We start from the raw sequence: 7609 nt of genomic DNA, 5'->3' as shown, positions 1-7609 counted from the left end.
AGTATTTTCCCAGAGCATGAAGGCCAATTTTTATAGTTTTCGGAGACTTACAACACCCCTTTGAAATAATACTTCCACAAGCACATGGGTATTTGTGGGACACCTTGGTTAACAAATAGAAAAGTCTCAAGTTTCCATAGTACACAGAAACCAGTGTTGATATTCTTATGAGTGTTTTGGTATGATAGCTTATCAAATCACATTTTGGAATGAGTTTTATGATAAAAAAAGATCTCTCTCTCTCTCGCTCTCTCTTGGTGGCTTCCTTTCTTTTCCAGATTTATTTTTATTTATTATAAAGATTATCCATTGAAAAAGAAGGACCTGTAATTTAATTAGTTAGCATTAAAAAACAAAAAAGCAGGCCTGTCACATTCACTTTAACTAGCAGTCATGGAATAGGGAAGAATACTTTATTTGATAGAATTTTAAGGTGCACCTGGGTGGTTCAGTTGGTTAAGCATCCTGACTTTTTTTTTTTTTCAATTTTTTTTAACGTTTTATTTTATTTTTGAGACAGAGAGAGACAGAGTATGAACAGGGGAGGGGCAGAGAGAGAGGGAGACACAGAATCCGAAGCAGGCTCCAGGCTCTGAGCTGTCAGCACAGAGCCCGACGCGGGGCTCGAACTCATGGACTGTGAGATCATGACCTGAGCCGAAGTCGGACGCTTAACCGACTGAGCCACCCAGGCGCCCCATGGCATCTTGACTCTTGATTTTGGCTCAGGTCATGATCTCAGGCTTCATGAGATGGAGCCCCACATTGTGCTCTGTGCTGATAGCGTGGAGCCTGCTTGGGATTCTCTCTCCCTCTCTGTTTGCCCCTCCCCTGCTCATACGTGCATGCTCTCTTTCTCTCTGCCTCTCTCTTAAATAAATAAACACTGAAAAAAATTTAAGTGTACAGTATAGTGGTTTAGTATTTTAAGACGTTGTGGGGTATCTGGCTGGCTCAGGTAGTAGAACATGTGGCTCTTGATCTCAGGGTCACAAGTTCAAGCCCCATGTTGAGGGTAGAATTTACTTTGGTGTATGTGCTGCTGAAGCAAGCACTAGAATTTACTTCTTTTTTTAATGTTTATTTTTGAAGGAGAGAGAGAGAGACAGAGCGTGAGTGGGGGAGGGGCAGAGAGAGAGGGAGACACAGAATCCGAAGCAGGCTCCAGGCTCCGAGTCATCAGCACAGAGTCCGATGCGGGGCTCGAACCCACGAACCTTGAGATCATGACCTGGGCTGAAGTAAGATGCTCAACTGACTGAACCACCCAGGCGCCCCTAGAATTTACTTTTTAAAAAGTTGTGGAACCATCTAATTATGTGATTGTAGGACATTTTAGTCACCCCCAAAAGCCACCCCATACACATTAGCAGTCACTACCTAGTCTCCCTTTCCCCTTGCCAGTGGCATCCACTGATCTAATTTCTCTTTCTATAGATTTTCATATTCTGGACGTTTCATACAAATGGTATCAGGTAATACATGGCCTTTTGTTACTGGCTTCTTTCACTTAGCATGTTTTAAAAGTTTATCCATGTTGTAGCATGTATCAACACTTAATCCTTTTTACGGCTGACTAATGTTTTATTGTATGGGTATACCGCGTTTGGGTTGTTTCCGCTTTATGACTATTATGAAGAGTGCTGCTCTGAACAACTGTGAGCAAGATTCTCGGTTTCCAATTGTCTTGGGTAAATACATAGGGGTAAAAGTACAGACCCATACAGTAACTCTATATTTAACGTTTTTGAGCAGCTGCAGACTGTTTCCCAAAGTGACTGTCTCATTTTGCATGCAGTGTAGGAGGGTTCAATTTCTCCACAACCTTGACAATGCCTCTAATTTTCTTTCTCTTTTATGCTAGTAATCATGGTGGGTGTGGAATGGTATTTGATGGAGTTTCAATTTGCCTTTCCCTATTGACTATGGTATTGAGCATCTTTCCATGTACCTGCTGGCCATTTGTATATCTCTTTGGAAAAAGGCCGTTCAGATATTTTACCTATTTTTTTTTTAATGTTTATTTATTTTTGAGAGAGAGAGAGAGACAGAGTGCAATTGGGGTAGGGGCAGAGAGAGAGACACAGAATCTGAAGCACGCTCCTGGATCTGAGCTGTCAGCGCAGAGCCCAACGCGGGGCTTGCACTCACAAGCCGTGAGATCATGACCTGAGCCGAAGTCAGACGCTCAACCGACTGAGCCACCCAGGCGCCCCTCTTTTACCTATTTAATTGCGTTATTGGGTCTTTTTTTTATTGACCTGTAAGAGTTCTTCTTCTGTCTGGATACAAGTCCCTTTTCAGATAAATATTTTATACCATTATATGGGTTGTCTTTTCACTTTATTGACAGTGTTTTCAAAAGCACAGAACTTTAAAGTTTTGAAATGCAATTCATCTTTTTTTTTTTCTTTTCTTTTCTTCCTTTTTCGCTGTATCTGCTTTTGGTGTCCTGTCTAAGAAACAATCACTTAATCCAAGATAAGAAGATTTGTGACTTTCCTGTTTTCTTTTTTCTTTTTAATTTAATTTAATTTAATTTTTTTGAGAGAGAGAGTGAGAGTGAGTGCACAAGCAGGGGAGATGGGTAGAGGGAGATCTCACCACCCTGAGATCATGACCTGAGCCAAAATCAAGAGTCATATACTCAACCAACTTAGCCACCCAGGCGCCCCATGACTATGCTAAGAGTTCTATAGTTGTAGGTCTTTGCATTAGCAATTTGAGAAATTTTTTTTGTTACTTTCTTTATTGAGATATAATTGACATATAACGTTCTATTACATTTAAGCCAAAAAAAATCTAACAATTTCAAATTTGTCTCTGTTGTGAAATGCTCACCACAAGCCTAGTTAATATCCATCACCATATAAGGTTATAGTGTGTTTTTTACTTGTGATTAAAACTTTTAAGATTTATGCTTAGCATCTTCCAAATATACAGTACATTATCATTAACTATAGTCACCATGCTGTGCATTACATCCCTATGGCCCATTTATTTTATAACTGGAATTTCGTAGCTTTTGACCACTTCTACCCGTTTCACTCTCCTCACCCCTGCTTCTGGCAACCACCAATCTGTTCTCTGCATTTGAGTTCACTGTTGTTATTTTAGGTTCTATGCTCAAGTGAGATCATACAGGACTTGTCCTTTGTCTGACTTATATAGTGTTATACTAACTGCTCAAAGTCCATCCATCTTGTGAATGGCAAGATTTCCTTCTTTTTTATGGCTGAATAATATTCCAGTGTGTGTGTGTGTGTGTGTGTGTGTGTGTGTGTGTGTGTGTGTTTATGCGTATATCACATCTTCTCTGTCCATTCATCCCTTGATGGATACCTGGGTTGGTTCTAAATCTTGGCAATTGTAAATAATGCTGCAGTAAACATAAGTGCAGCTATCTCTTTAAGATATTGATTTCATTTCCTTCGGATAAGTACCCAGAAGTGGGGTTGGGTCATATTGTAGTTGTATTTTTAATATTTTGAGGAATCTCCATACTGTTTCCCACAGCAGGTGTACCAATTTGCATTCCTACCAAGAGGGCACAGGGTTCCCTTTCTTTTTACAAACACTTGTTATCTTTTGTTGGGTTTTTTTTTTTTTTTTTTTTTTTTGATAATGGCCATCCTAACAGGTGCTAGATGATATCTTATTGTGGTTTTGATATGCATTTCTCTGATGATTAGTGATGTTGAGCACCTTTTCATATGCCTGTTGGCCATCTGTATGTCTTCTGAGAAATGTCTTATCAGGTCCTCCACCCATTTTTAATCAGTTATTTGTTTTCTTGCTATTGAATTGAGTTCCTTACATAGTTTGGATATTAACCTTAATCAGATACATGGTTTGCAAATATTTTCTCCCATTCTGTAGGTTTTCTCTGCACTCTATTGTTGATGGTTTCCTTTAATGTGCAGAAGCTTTTTAGTTCAATGTAGTTTGTTGCTTTGTACTTCAGGGGTCCTATCCAAAAGATCATTGATCAGACCAATGTCAAGGAGTTTTTCCCTGTTTTCTTCTATGGTTTTATTGTTTCAGGTCTTACATTTAAGTCTTGATTCCTAATACATTTTGAGTTGACTTTTATATATGGAGTGAAATAAGGGTCTAGCTTCATGTTTTATGTTGAAAACCAGTTTTCCCAACACTACTGGAGACTGTCCTTTCTCAACTGTATGTTCTTGACAACTTCATGGAAAATCAACTGACTATAAGTGGGTGGATTTATTTCTGGGTTCTCTATTCTGTTCCTTTGGTCTATATGGGCCTGTTTTTATGCTGGTACCATGCTGTTTTGATTACTGTAGCTTTGTAGTATATTTTGAAATCAGATAGTTTGACTTCCAGCTTTGTTATCTCTGTTGCTTTGGCAACAAAGCAATATCATATGGTATTTTGTGATCCCATATGAATTTTTAGTTAGCTTTTTCTATTTTTGTGAGATACCATTGGAATTTTTATGGAGATTGCACTGATTCTGTAGATTGCTTTGGTTAGTATGGACACTTAAATAATATCAATTCTTCCAACCCATGAACATGAGATATGTTTCCATTTATTTATGTCATCTTTGATTTATCAGTATTTTATAGATTTCAGTGTAAAGATCTTTCTGTCTTACTGATTAGATTTATCTGAGTATTTTGAATCTGAAATACTGGAGTATTTTATTATTTTTTATATGTATATATTCAGACACAGGATCTGAAGCGGGCTCTGTGCTGACAGCAGAGAGCCCAATGTGGGGCTCAAACTCATGAACCATGAGATCATGACCTGAGCTGAAGTCAGACACTTAACCAACTGAGCCACCTGGGGCCCTGTGTATTTTATCAATTTTGATGCCATTATAAATGGAATTCTCTTTTCTCTTCTTTTCTTTCTTTCAGAGAGAGAGAGAGAGAGAGAGAGAGAGAGAGCGAGCAGGGGAGAGGGACAGAGTGAGAATCCCAACAGGCTTCACACTCAGCACAGAGCCCACAACCCTGGGATAATGACCTGAGCCAAAATGAAAAGACGTTTAACTGACTGAGGTACTTAGGCACCCCAGAATTATTTTCTTAATTTCTCTTTCAGATAGTTTGTTGTTAGTGTATAGAAACACAATTGAATTTTGCATGTTGAATTTGTACTCTGCAACTTTACTGAATTCATTTATTCGAACAGTTTTTTGGTGGAGTCTTTAGGGTTTTCCATATAAAAAATCATGTCATGTGCAAACAGAGACAGTGTTACGTCGTCCTTTCTTCCTTCTATGTGCCTTTATTTCTATTCGTATGCTACTTCCTGCAGGGGTGAGCTTGAGCCTGAGTCTCAGGGGGTTGGTATGGAGACTGGGGTGGGCTGGGAGCCTGGGTCCTTGGGAGCCATCTTGGAGGCTGGGTCTTTGGGGGCTGTCCTGGTGGTGGTACGGACATGGTGCTGGGGTCCATGGTGAAGTCTGGTTCTCACTTCACTCTCTCTTCCCCAAAGGGAGGGTGCCTCTGTGCTGGCTGCATGGGCTTTATGGGGTGGGTAATGGGGTAATGTGATATTGTCTTATCTACTCTCTTAAATGCATCTTCTTATTTCTGTGTTGCACGCAGGTGCTATACTCCCTATCTGGAATCTTTAGTTCTTGTGATAGCATTTTTGCTATTATACATGGAGCTGTTTTCTTACTTTCATTCCCAGATTGTTCAGTTACACAAAAATCAATTGCATTTCTATAAACTATCTTCTACCATGCAACATTTGTGAAGGTGTTTATTCATTCTAATAGATTTTTTGGTACACATCTTACAGTTTTTCATATACAAGATGTGCAAGGATTTTGCATTTACTAGGGCTAAAGGTGGTTATAGTTTGTATCTTCTCTCCCTCATATCTAGCATTCATTTGAGATGAATCCATTGCCTTTGTACAAAAAATATTTCTACTTACTATTTCCATCATTCTTTAAAAGTCCAAAGCCCACTACCTCCTGAATGGGAACCAGAGGCAGACAGTAGTGACCCTGAAATGAAAATGAAAAAAAAAAAAAAAAAAAGCTTTTCCGTGGATTTTTTTCCCCTCCCCAAATGGTCTGCTTTGTCAGGAAGTTGTCTAAATCTTATACAATTCCTTACATATTTTTTAGTTTTTGGAAGATAGTGTTATAAAAGAATACAACTTTTATAAATAAGTAGGGTCTAGGTAGGTAACATATATCAGTAAGTAAGGAATGATGAAAATGGAGTCATCCTGGAGAGCCTAACCTAGTTTTTGAGGGTATATTCCATACTTGACCCAAACCCAAATGTTGTAGATCTTTTGGTTTTCAAGAGAATGCAAAAGTTTTCAAGTTTAACATGAAGTTTCCTGCTTTTTAATGTTGGCTACTAATTAATACATTAAAAAAAAGTAATAGTATCCAGATCAAGCCAAGTTAATCTCAGTGGGTCACCAGCATTTGATCTTTGATCTGCACTGCTTTCCCCCACACTCAGCTCCACTCTGGGAATGTTGGCTTCATTGGGCATCTTGAAGATTCCATTTCCCTAAGGAGCTCTAGGAGTCTATGACCTTTCTTAAAAGAACATGTAACACACAACATCACATCCCTTGCCAATCATTCACATTGTAACTTGCAATTTCTAATGCATAATTCTTTTAAGAGATTGGTCATGTATGGAAATGGAATTCGGTTTGCTTACTTTTCCTGACCTATTACCCCAAATATACATATAAGGAGCTCTACATACTACTCCAGATAGGGCTCACCTTTGGAATCTTCCAGGAGATTGGAAGCCCCCATGCCATTCTGGCTTGTAGCTTGCTCATAAAGGGCATTGCATTACTTAGGGAAACATGTAGTCAGGCACACTTCAGAAACATCTGATTGAGGTATCTAATCCCTCCAAACACTGGCTGACAGAGTTTAGTGACAGGAAGCCATCAGCTAATATTTGAGATAACGTCTCTCTTAAATTTAAAAAGATGGGACAAAATAATTTTTTTCTGGTGGTAGGCTTAATATCTGAACCCTTCAAAGGAATTGGCTTTGAATAAGTAAGAGAAATTTAAATTAAAAATCGTAAGAGAAATCAATAAGTTGTCCTATTAAAAGTAATAAAACTCACTAAAATTAATATATTTAACATATATCCATATGGTCAGTCCAATCAGGCTGCCATAACAAAATGCCATAGAGTGGGTGGCTTATAAATAACAGAAATTGATTTCTTACAGTTCCAAGGCTGGCAAGACCAAGGTCAAGGTGCAGACAGAATTGGTCTTTGGTGAAGGTCCAATTCCTGGCTCACAGATGACCCAAATGTGTTTTGACAGTGTCCTCACATGCGAAAGGGGGAAGGGAGTTCTCTGAATCTCTTCTATAAGGGCAGTAGCCCCATTTACGTGGGCTCCACCCTCATTTACCTAATCACCTCCCGAAGATCCCGCCTCCAAATATTATCATATTGGGGATTAGGTTTCAACATATGACTTTTGGGGGAACACAAACATTTGTTTATGATACATATTAGACAAAATACACAATATGCATGATATTTACTATATATAGTATGCCAATACACAAAATAATCATAGACATAATAAATACATATCCTGTTATCAGGAGTTA

The 7609-nt window shown here is 38.6% G+C and overlaps 1 long non-coding RNA gene across 1 annotated transcript; it reads right to left on the bottom strand.

The window, feature by feature from the left end:
* Positions 1–5733: 5733 nt before the first annotated feature.
* LOC121043367 (uncharacterized) lies at positions 5734–7313 on the bottom strand. Its single transcript, XR_005796816.1, has 2 exons — positions 7214–7313; positions 5734–6001 (listed from the first exon to the last, which is right to left on the bottom strand). It is a non-coding gene; the product is annotated as an uncharacterized LOC121043367 (long non-coding RNA).
* Positions 7314–7609: the final 296 nt, after the last annotated feature.

This window comes from Herpailurus yagouaroundi, unplaced genomic scaffold (assembly GCF_014898765.1).
Source record: "Herpailurus yagouaroundi ecotype Mexico unplaced genomic scaffold, PumYag 187, whole genome shotgun sequence".
NCBI lineage: Eukaryota > Metazoa > Chordata > Mammalia > Carnivora > Felidae > Herpailurus > Herpailurus yagouaroundi.
This window is presented reverse-complemented; position numbering and strand designations above follow the sequence as displayed.